The sequence below is a fragment of the Prionailurus viverrinus genome, chromosome E2, assembly GCF_022837055.1.
Source record: "Prionailurus viverrinus isolate Anna chromosome E2, UM_Priviv_1.0, whole genome shotgun sequence".
NCBI classification, from domain to species: domain Eukaryota; kingdom Metazoa; phylum Chordata; class Mammalia; order Carnivora; family Felidae; genus Prionailurus; species Prionailurus viverrinus.
The window spans coordinates 45,376,532-45,388,181 of NC_062575.1; the positions used below are offsets into that span (position 1 = coordinate 45,376,532).

Consider the following 11,650-nt stretch of genomic DNA (forward strand, 5'->3'; position numbering starts at 1 on the left):
GATGTGAAACACAAGGCCCCAAAGAGAGAGATTATGAGTTATAGGATAAGGTGATCTTGACCTAGCAAAACCATGCTTCTCCACATCCTACCATCAAATCTTTGTGCAATCCTTCTGAGCAAAGTTTAGCCATCCATATACCACTTGGTGAAGCTTGAAGCTACATCCCTGGATTTTCTCTATCTAAATTGATAGACATTCTTATTCTTTAGAGGCCAAAGGTCCCACATCACACAGGGACTGGGAGAAGTTGCCAGGTCATGAAAATTAGACATATAGAGATATCTCCACCTTAACATTAGTAATCTATTCCTAAAAAGCAATCATTCTGTGCAAGAACTCTAACCAGAGCCTTTTTCCTACTATTTAAAATGTGAAAAATATAATGCATCACATTTTAACACAAAGCACCCAAATAATTTCCTAAAACATAATTGAACACACAAAAAAAATCTACATATAATAAAGTATTGTATTAGGGGCGCCTGGGTGGCTCAGTCGGTTAAGTGTCCAACTTCAGCTCAGGTCATGATCTTGGGGTCTGTGAGTTCGAGCCCCACATTAGTCTCTGTGCTGACAGCTCAGAGCCTGGAGCCTGCTTCAGATTCTGTCTCCCTGTCTCTCTGCCCCTCCCTGGCTCAACTCTGTCTCTCTCTCTCTCAAAAATAAATAAACATTAAAAAAATTAAAAAAAAATAAAGTATTGTATTAGATTGTAATTTTCTTAAAACATTACTTCTTGATCACCAATTATTAACAACTAGTTGCTCTGAGCATCATGAACATCAGCATATCCCTTTTGTTAACACACCAATCTATGTACCTGTCAAAATATTTGCATGATTGATGTTTTATTAATTGTATTTCTTTTTTTCTTTAATGTTTATTTTATTTTTGAGAGAGAGAGAGAGCATGAGTAGGGGAGGGATAGAGAGAGAGAGGGAGACACAGAATCCCAAGCAGGCTCTAGGTTCTGAGCTGTTAGCACAGAGCCTGACACAGGGCTCTAACCCACGAACTGCAAGATCGTGACCTGAGCTGAAGTCAAACGTCCAACTGATCGAGCTGCCCAGGCACACCCTTATATGCTATATTTTAAATGATGTATTGAATTTTATTGATGTAAACATACATTTCCCCAGTATAAACATCAACCAAAAATCATTACAATGAGATATATACATTTTCAGGCAATATTCAGTTTTCTGAGTAAGACAAGAGCAGGGAGTTTAACTAAATGAAAGATTTCTATGAAACAGTAATTCTAAGTACTCACAAATTTAGTAGTAATATAATAGCTAATAACAACATAAAAATGTTGCAGGTATGGTTAAATGGAAAAAAAAAAAAAAAAAGGTTACAAATGTGCTCATGTGCTCCTATCTGTAAAATACACAGATACATCAATACAGACAATATAGACAGACAAATTACATGAAAAATGTCTAGGAAGTTTTGTCTTTAAAGATTACTTTGGTTATTGCGGGCTATGATCTTCAATGTTCTTTGTTTTACTAAAGTGTATGTTTTTTCAATAATTATGTATTAGTTTTTAAATTATTTTTAAGTTCTGATAAATGTAAGCTATCTCTAAGTAGCACATAAAAAAGAAAATACTTACTTTTTTTTAAGCAATCTTCCCTTGAACATAAAATAATAGCTTAGGATATTCTAAAAATAGTTGTATTTTCACAGAATCGCTTTTGTTTTTGCTTTTGCAGCTCCCAGTAGTTGCAAACTTCTTGATTTGGTAACTATATTCATGTCCTGCCTGGAAAAGAATGAAAAGTCATTAGTATATTACATATATATGTATTATGTATAACGGTATATAACAGTGTGTAACAGTGCTTCCTTTCAGCTCTTCTTGCCAGATGAGTCTATTATGCTTCTGTACCTGCCCCACTTTTCTCTAAACAGCTACAAACTTAGCTTGCCCCATTGGTCATACTTTGGATTTCTGATGATTAGAATGATGAAAACTACAAGTATTGGGGTGCCTGGGTGGCTCAGTTGGTGAAGTGTCTGACTTCGGCTCAGGTCATGATCTCATGGCTTGTGGGTTTGAGCCCTGCATTGGGCTCTGCACCGACAGAATGAAACGCTTGCTTTGGATCCTGTCTCTCCCTTTCTCTCTGCCCCTCCCCTGCTCACTCATGCTTGTTCTCTCTCTCTCTCTCAAAATAAATATTAAAAAAAATAAAATTTAAATTAAAAAACTGCACGTCTTGTATAGGACTCAAGAAAACTAATTTACCTCCACAGAGCTCTTATGAGATCAGTTTGACTTAGACATGGTCAATATGACAATGGTCAATAATATGGTCATGGTCATGGTCAATAAGACAATGACTGTTCTGGTCACACAAGTTATCTCCCTCTTATGAATTATCACAGCATTACTATCAGGATAAAATAGTGCTCTTTATTATCCTTTACTTTGAATATCTGTATACTACTTTTGTCTCACCTATTATGTTATTTGCACTTTAAAAGTAAATAAAGACTATAACTTTTATTTTTTCCCTTAAGTAATCTCCACACCCAACATGGGGCTCGAACTCACAGCCCTGAGATCAAGAGTCGAATGCTCCACCAACTAAGCTAGCCAGGCACACAGAGACTATGACTTAAAAAAAAAAAAAATTCTTTTTAAAGTTTATTTATTTTGAGAGAAAGAGTGAGAGAGCGAGAGAGGTGTCTGGGAGGGGCAGAGAGAGAAGCCCAAGTAGGCTTCATGCCGTTGGTGAGGAGCCCAACACAGGATTGCAACTCTCAAACCATGAGAGTATGACCTGAGCCGAAATCAAGAGTCAGATGCTTAACCAACTGAGCCACCCAGGAGCCCCGAGACTATAACTTTTAAAAAGCAACTTGTCTCCCTGAGTTCTAGATTAGGATTTTACACCTTTGAAAATTCTTAATAAATTTCTAATGTCCCAAAGGAATCCATTATAAAAATATGTGAGTGGTATGTGAGCCACCTGGGTGGCTTAGTTGGCTGAGCATCCAACTTGCTCAGGTCATGATCTCGTGGTCCATGAGTTTGAGCCCTGCATTGGGCTCTGTGCTGACAGCTCAGAGCCTGGGGCCTGCTTCAGAATCTGTGTCTCCCTCTCTCTGCCCCTCCCTCACTCATGCTCTGTCTCTCTCTCTCTCTCTCTCTCTCTCTCTCTCTCTCTCTCTGTGAAAAAGAAATAAACTTGAAAACTATGTGAGTGGCATGCACAAAAACACTTTTGGGAATAGCTCATAACTAAATTATAGAAATACAAATTCTCTTTAGTAGGCAAAAATGAAAAAATTAGGGTTATCTTGATAATGAAATACTAACGTTTATTTACTTTTGAGAGACAGAGCTCAAGCGGGGAGGGGGAGAGAGAGGGAGACACAGAATCTGAAGCAGGCTCCAGGTTCTGAGCTGTCAGCACATGGCCCGACGTGGGGCTCAAACTCACAGACTGTGAGATCATGACCTGAGCCGAAGTTGGACACTTAACCGACTGAGCCACCCAGGTTCCCCCATGTAATGAAATAATACATAGTGACTATAAAATACAACATTACCATGAAATACATTATTAAATAATAAAGGCAAGTTACAGAATTTATACACAAGTGATACCCCTCTATAAAATCCCATAGACGGGGTGCCTGGGTGGTGCACTCGGTTAAGCGTCCGACTTCAGCCAGGTCACGATCTCGCGGTCCGTGAGTTCGAGCCCCGCGTCAGGCTCTGGGCTGATGGCTCAGAGCCTGGAGCCTGTTTCCAATTCTGTGTCTCCCTCTCTCTCTGCCCCTCCCCCGCTCATGCTCTCTCTCTCTCTCTCTCTCTCTCTCTGTCCCGAAAATAAACGTTGAAAAAAAAATCCCATAGAAAAATATTTGAAGTATATCCACCAAAATATTAAGAATATTTATTTCTGGATGAAGGAATTTTTAGCAAATTTCTATTTTTACATTAACCTTATATTTTTCACAAGAAAAATCATAAAAATATTGTTTCCATTTAAAAATAAATAACCAGGGGCACCTGGGTGGCTCAGCCAACTTAAGCTTCAGACACTTGATTTCGGCTCAGGTCATGATCTCACAGTTTTGAGACTGAGCTCTGTGTGGGGCCCCTGCATTGAGCTCTGGCACTGGGTACAGAGCATGTTTAAGATTCTCCTTCTCCCTCCGCCCTTCCCCACCGTCTCTCTCTCTCTCTCTCTCTTAAAAAAAACAAAAAACAAAAAAACCCTACGAAACCAAACCAAAAATAAATAACCATAGTTGTAGATAGTATTTATTTTCCTGGTAGTAGAAAAAATTAGGAAAAAATGAGACAATGTTTATGACATGAATGGGATCAAGAAAAGAAATTAGTGTGATTGAAACCAATAACAACTAAAAGTTCTTTAACAGTCCTTTAAATGTTGATTCATATTTCTTGATACATTGGTATGGCTTCATTATCAAAAATATTCTGTGAATGACCAATTTTCAAGAAAGTTCAAATTAAATAAAACAGCATATGTAAAGTAGAAAGAATGGTGCCAGACACACAGCGAGCTTCTCCATTCAATCACTAATTAGAAGATTTTTGGGTAGGATCTTTGCAAAACCTGAGCACTTTTTAATTTATCATTTTGTTTATGACATCCTTTTCATTGTTCTCATTAAAGCTTTGTAAGCACATTGTTTATTAGCTGGATGAATATAATAGATGATGGAACATTCCTCTTCTCTTTCCCTACTGTTGGGTGCAAATTTGAGACATCTCAAAGGCTATTATCAGGTATTATTATCCTTGGTTTTAAATTTTCAGGGGTCATGAGTATCTTTGAAAATCTTCTGGAATATGGCACCTAGGTGGTTCAGTTGGTTGGGCGTCCAATTCTTGATTTCGGCTCAGGTCATGATCTCAGGGTTATGGGATTGAGCCCCTCATTGGGTTCCATGCTGAGTGTGGAGCCTGCCTAAGATTTCCCCCTCCCCACCAGAATTGGGTCGTCCACCCCCAATTCATGTGTTGAAGTCCTAACCCCTAATGTCACCGTATTCGAAGACAGGGCCATTGTGGAAGACACACCAGAGCTTGTTTTTTTTCTCTCTCTGTGAAGATACAGCAAGATGGTGGACAACTGTAAGCCAAAAAGAGAGCCCAACTAGAAACCATCTATGCTGACATCCTGATCTCAGAATTCCAGCTTCCATAACTGTGAACAGTCTCAGCTGATCAAGATAGATGCCAATATTGCCTAACGTGATACACAGAGTCAATGGAATCCTTATCAAAACCCAATGATACTATTTTTTGCAGAAATAGAAAAATTCATCATAAAATACACACAGAATCTGAAGGAGCAGTCTTTTTTGGTTTTGTTTTTGAGAAAGAGTGGGCACAAGTGAACGAGAGGCAGAGAAAGAGGGAGACAGAGAGAGAATCCCATGAGGGGCAGAGAGAGAATCCCACGCTGACAGCACAGAGCCTGAAGTGAGGCTCCTTCGAGCTTACCCAAAGTGGGGCTTCTCTGAGCCCACCTGAAGTGGGGCTTGAACTCACGAACTGTGAGATCATGACCTGATCCAAAGTTGGATACTTAATGGACTGAGCCACCTATATGCCCTTGAAGGTACAGTCTTGAAAAACAACAAAGTTGGAGGTCTCTCAATTCCTGATTTCAAAACTTATTACAAAGCTATGGTATTCAAAACAGTGTGGTACTGCCACGAAGTCAGATACCTAGACCAGTGACATAGAATGGAAACCCTCACATATATGGTCAAATAGTTTTCAACAAGAAGACCCAAGACCATTCAATGGGAAAAAGGACAGTCTTTTCAACAAATAGTATTGGGAAAACTGGATATCCGTATGCAAAAGAATGAAGTTGGATCCCTATCTAATACCATATACAAAAACTAACTCAAAATGTATAACAGTTCCAAACATAACAACTAAAACTATAAAACTCTTTGAAGAAACATAAGGAAAAATTTTCACAATATTGGATTTAATTAATTAATTAAATGATTTATTGGGTATGACAAAGAAAGCACAGACAACAAAAGAAAAAATAGATGTATTGTGGACTTTATCAAAATTAAAAAACTTCTGTGCATCTTACTTTTTAAGAGTAAAAAGGCAATCCATGGACTGGGAACAAATGTCTATAAGTCATGTATCTAAAAAGGGATTGATACTTACAATTGATACTTACTTACAAAACTCTTACAATGTAGCAAGGAAAAACAATCTGATTAAAATTACATCTTTCTCCAAAGATATTCAAATGGCCGATAAACACATAAAAAGATCCCCAACATCATCAATTGTTAGGAAAAGGCACATCAAAACCACAGTGAGGGGGGCACCTGGGTGGTTCAGTTGGTTAAGCCTCAGAGTTCCACTCAGGTCATGATCTCACGGGGAGTTTGAGTCCTGAGTCTGGCTGTGTGTTGACAGCTCGGAGCCTGGACCTCACTTCTGATTCTCTGTCTCGCTCTCTCAAAAATAAATAAAAATTAAAAAACAAAAAACACTGCAATGATGGGTGACTGGCTGGCCTAGTCACAGAGCACGGGATTCTTGATCTTAGGATCATGAGTTTGAGCCCCACACTGGGTGTAGAGACAGTTAAATAAAAAAAATAAGTGACTGTAAGCCAGCTGAGTGACTGCGTAGATCTTTTGTTTAATTATGGCTTTTAGAACCATGGTAATGTTTCATGCATTCAAAAAATAATTACAATCAACCAGGATGTATATGTGTGTGTAAAGCCAAAATAAAATACAAAAAGTAACAAATGAATTTATCTATGTTATAAGTAACATCACCATGCAGAAAGGTATAGGGAAAGGTGTCCTTTTACTATATACTGTAAGACTAAAAATAAAAAGCGGTATATGAGGTATGGGAGTGTAGGTTAGCAATTTTTAAAAAATGTTTTATATACTTTTGAGTGTGCACGAGAGAGAGAGAGAGACAGAGAGAGAGAGAGAGAGAGAGAGACAGAGAGAGAGAGAGAGAGACAGAGAGAGACAGAGCGCGAGCGCACAAGCAGGCCAGGGGCAGAGAGAGAGGGGAACAGAGGATCCAAAGCAGACTCCATGCTGACAGGAGACAGCCTGACGTGGGGCTCAAACTCATGAACTGTGAAATCATGACCTGAGCTGAAATCAAGAGTAGGATGCTAAACCAACTAAGCCATCCAGGCACCCCTCTAAATATGATTTTCTAATAAAAGGAGCCAGTTTTCTCTGGGAAATGTGCACGTTCCAGAACTGGGGCTGGGACAGTGTAAGCAGAAAGAGTTAGGGGTCCCTGGGGAAAAAAGAGACAGACATAGCTTTTTTGCTATAAGAAAAGTCATTTCAGGCTCCTGGCCATCTTGCGAAAGAAAGTAAGAACAGCCACTATCAGGCCGGGAGATAACTTAATCATATCAGGGACAACAAATTGGCTGCTAAAACTAACAGTGCTGATTCAAAAGTGAAGAAAACTAACTTGATGTATACATTCTTGGGTTATATTTTCAGGATTTAAACCCCTTTGAGAACTCAGATACCAGACCAATTGATGATGCCGTCCTTTGCCAGCCCTCATGACTTTGACCTAGACTCTTTTTTTTTAATGTTTGTTTATTTTTGAGACAGAGAGAGACATACAGACAGACAGAGTGGGAGCACAGGAGGGCCAGAGAGAGAGGGACACAGAACCCAAAGCAGGCTCTAGGCTCTGAGCTGTCAGCACAGAGCCTAACATAGGGGTCGAACTCACAAATTGGGATTCATGACCTGAGCCAATCAGATGCTCACCCGACCAAACCACCCAGGTGCCCCTGGACTCAGTCATTTTAAGATGACTTTTACCCCAATTCCATGCTATATTCCCCATTGTACAAGGCCCTTAAGATGTATGCACCCTTAGTGTAAAACTTCCCCAATTCTATTGTTCAGGGAGACACTGCTTTGGGGAAGATCCCTGGTGTTCTCCTTTACTTAGCAGAAGTAAAACTCTTCCTTCTCCTATTTTTTGGCTGGTTGTGTGTTTTGGCTTGACACCCACCAAGAGGTAAACCCAGTTTCGGATAACAAAATAGCCTGGAACATCTTGTGTTACCAGAAAATATGGCAGTACTAAAAAAAACAATAAAGGGAACACACTGAAAGGACACACTAAAAAGTCAACTTGAAGGAGCTCCCAGTGGCCAAACCTCGAGTTATTTAAGGAATAAAATAGTGATAGTAATGAAATGCAACCTACAGAATTAAAAAAAAAAAATCCAATCTATACTTACATAAATAATTTAGTAAATAAATAAGTCAGGGAGAAGGAATATCTCCTTCTGACAGTAGTATTCTCCTTGGCAAATGTAGAAGGAAGGATGGAAATTTGGGGGGCACCTGGGTGGCTCAGTCGGTTAAGCATCTGACTTTGGCTCTGGTTTGTGGGTTTGAGTACCACAACAGGCTCTGTGCTGACAGCTTAGAACCTGCCTTGGATTCTGTGTCTCCCTCTCTCTGCCCCACTCCCACTCATGCACTCTCTCTCTCTCTCAAAAATAAATAAACATTAAAAATTTTTTTCTTAATTTTTTTTGGTGTTTATTTTTGAGACGGAGACAGAGCACAAGCAGGGGAGGGGCAGAGAGAGAGGGAGACATAGAATCTGAAGCAGGCTCCAGGCTGAGCTGTCAGCACAGAGCCCGACGTGGGGCTTGAACTCACAAACCCGCAAGATCATGACGTGAGCCGAAGCCAGATGCTTAACTGACTGAGCCACACAGGCGCCCCTAAAAAAATTTTTCTTAAGTCACCATTTGGCAAATAGCCAGTAATGACATTTTCAGGGGAAAATTATCAATGAGTGTTAAGATTTGCAGGTGGAAGTAGGATGAGAAACAGGATATTTATATAGGCTTAAGGTATTTCTCAAGACACATATTAATTATAATGGGGGAAATGGCAACTTTGCAGTGGAGAAATCAGACAGCCACTTTAACCAAGTGATTAAAGTTACCACTAGTAATGAGGCAAATTGATCTCTTAGGTCTCACAATAGGACGTCTTGAGAACACATCACTTTTGGGGTATGCTTGTCCCAAAAGCATACCCTGAATTTAATTACAAGGAAGCATGTGACAATCTCAAATAGGGGAACATTCTACGCTGCATAGTTTATAAAACAAATGGTCAATACCTTTTAAAAGTGTCAAGGTCAAGTGAGACAAAAACCGAGGAACAAGAAGACTAAGAAGACTTATCAACTAGCTGCAACATATGATCTTGGATTGGATCCTCGTGCAGAAAAAGGACACTAAGGGACACTGATGAAATTTGAATAAAGCTTGTAGATGAGTTAGTAGTAATGTATCAGTGTTAATCTCCTGGTTTTTATCATGTACTGTGATTATGTAAAATGGTAACGATGTAGAGAACAAAGGCAAAAGAAATGTAGATAAAATTAAATTTCCTTGGGGCGCCTGGGTGGCGCAGTCGGTTAAGCTCCGACTTCAGCCAGGTCACGATCTTGCGGTCTGTGAGTTCGAGCCCCGCGTCGGGCTCTGGGCTGATGGCTCAGAGCCTGGAGCCTGTTTCCGATTCTGTGTCTCCCTCTCTCTCTGCCCTTCCCCCGTTCATGCTCTGTCTCTCCCTGTCCCAAAAATAAATAAACGTTGAAAAAAAAAATTAAATTTCCTTATAACTTGCAGCCCATTGACAAATACCTGAGGCGGGTGGGTATAACATTCCTCAGGAAACTCCTGATCTTAATGTTAATGCCTTGCTGGAGAGAAAAACCACTTAGTTTGACAATAGTCAGGTCTCCATGATCCTGTAAGTCTTAACATATGAAAATCCTTTCGGGACCTTCCTTTGTCTTTACCTTCCCCAACTCCACAGTGTATAATCAATTGCTCCTCACAATCCCAGTGCAGCTCTTTCTACCCATGGGGCCTATCTCTGTGCTATAACAAAACCAGCTTTTTGTACTTCATGTTTCACGAATTCTTTCTCGACCATTCCCTCATGAACCCCCTTCAAATGGAGAAGTAGGTTAAGAGTATGTGGGAATTCTATTTTTGCAACAGTTTTAAGTCTAAAACTAATTCAAAATGAAAAGTTGAAAAAAAATGTTTAACGAACATTAGGTGTGCAGGGAATAGGGGGTATATGAACCTTTCAGTTCATTTCGAGGGCTCCCAATAATTTACTCCAATGGCAAATACTGGAGACCAGGTCACTTTGTGGGGGAGGGGGAGTTAGGCAAGAAGTTTCAGAACAAGAAAAGAATGTCATGAAAAACAAGGGTCTCAGGGAAGGAAGAAAACCTCATGCACCTTGAACTTCGCTTTTGGATGTTCAATAGCAATTTTTTCCTTTTCCTCTCAACATCTCTCTTGGAGAAGACTTCGAAAAAAAAAAAAAAAGAGATAGTAAGCAGGACATTTTGACCTCCGCACAAGAGACAGAAGTCGGATAAGACTGGATAACATGTCCAATACCAGTGTCACTGGGAGAGGCTGAGGCAATCACTGTCCAGGGCCACAGTCTGTTCTAACTTCACAGGTTCTGCAAGGGTCAGGACACTGGAGTTACAGGCACCTCCTGCCAGCACATTTGGTGCTACACAAATGGTGTCACACAAACACACATCCACTCTTGAAACATACAAGACACAACCACACAATCACAGACATCTCCATGCCCTTATACTCACCCACTAAAAAGACACACACAGTCACACAATCTATTAACCACCATGACACACAAAGTCACTCATATAGTCACAGCTTGCCCACACCAATACTCGCAAATGTCTCACACAATCACATACCCCCTTGGGGGATATACAGAAGCACTGGCACTCCGGCCCAACCAACGTCATAACTGAACATTCACTCCGGAGACACAGTCACATTCACACAGGCAAACACACGTTACCCTCAAACACACAGCACCACACACTGCCACCGTCTCAGACACACTCCATGGGACACAAGAGGGATACACACACGCGTTGTCACCACACAGTCACAGACACACAACTACACAAACTACCACACGTGGCTACCATATCATGCAACCAAAACCATACGATCACCTTGGAGACATATAATCATAACCGCACAGACGCCTTCACCTGTCTCACAGTCACAACCACACTCACATCCCCCCAAGAACAAGGCGTACAGTCACAAGCAGATATCACCCCCCACAGTCGCAAGGACCCCACACCCCAACACACAGTATCCCACATGGTTACACAAACACAACCAGACTTACACCCTGGAGACAGGCGGCCACAGCCACACACTCACAGTCACCCACCCCCGGTCACGCAGCCCCAAAGACTCATTCTCAATCCGGCATTCTCAACCCGCTCCCGCCAGCGCGCACAGACCAGAGGCTCTGGACACGCCCCGTCCCCGCCCCGGACTCCCAGACCCCTCACCTTCTGCCTCCCCTTGGTCGCGTCCGGGTCCCTGCAGAGCTAACGATCTCGCCACGACGTCAAGGAAAGCGTAACGTCGGCCGCTTTGGACTCTGGGAAACGTAGTCCAAAGCTAGACCAGACACATGCAAGATGGTGTCCTCATACCTCAGGGCCTGAGTTTGGCCCGTTTGATACTGCGCTCGCGGAGCTTCAAAGACGGACTCCCTC

The 11,650-nt window shown here is 41.1% G+C and overlaps 1 protein-coding gene across 1 annotated transcript in view; it reads right to left on the reverse strand.

The window, feature by feature from the left end:
- The window catches only part of ZNF565 (zinc finger protein 565), a 31,505-nt gene extending 20,000 nt beyond the window's left edge, over positions 1 to 11,505 (reverse strand). The window contains exons 1-2 of the mRNA XM_047836880.1: positions 11,441 to 11,505; positions 1,622 to 1,771 (exon numbers count right to left, since the gene is read on the reverse strand). The gene's annotated coding sequence lies outside the window, so the exon portion shown is untranslated. The remainder of the gene's footprint in view (positions 1 to 1,621; positions 1,772 to 11,440) is intronic.
- Positions 11,506 to 11,650: the final 145 nt, after the last annotated feature.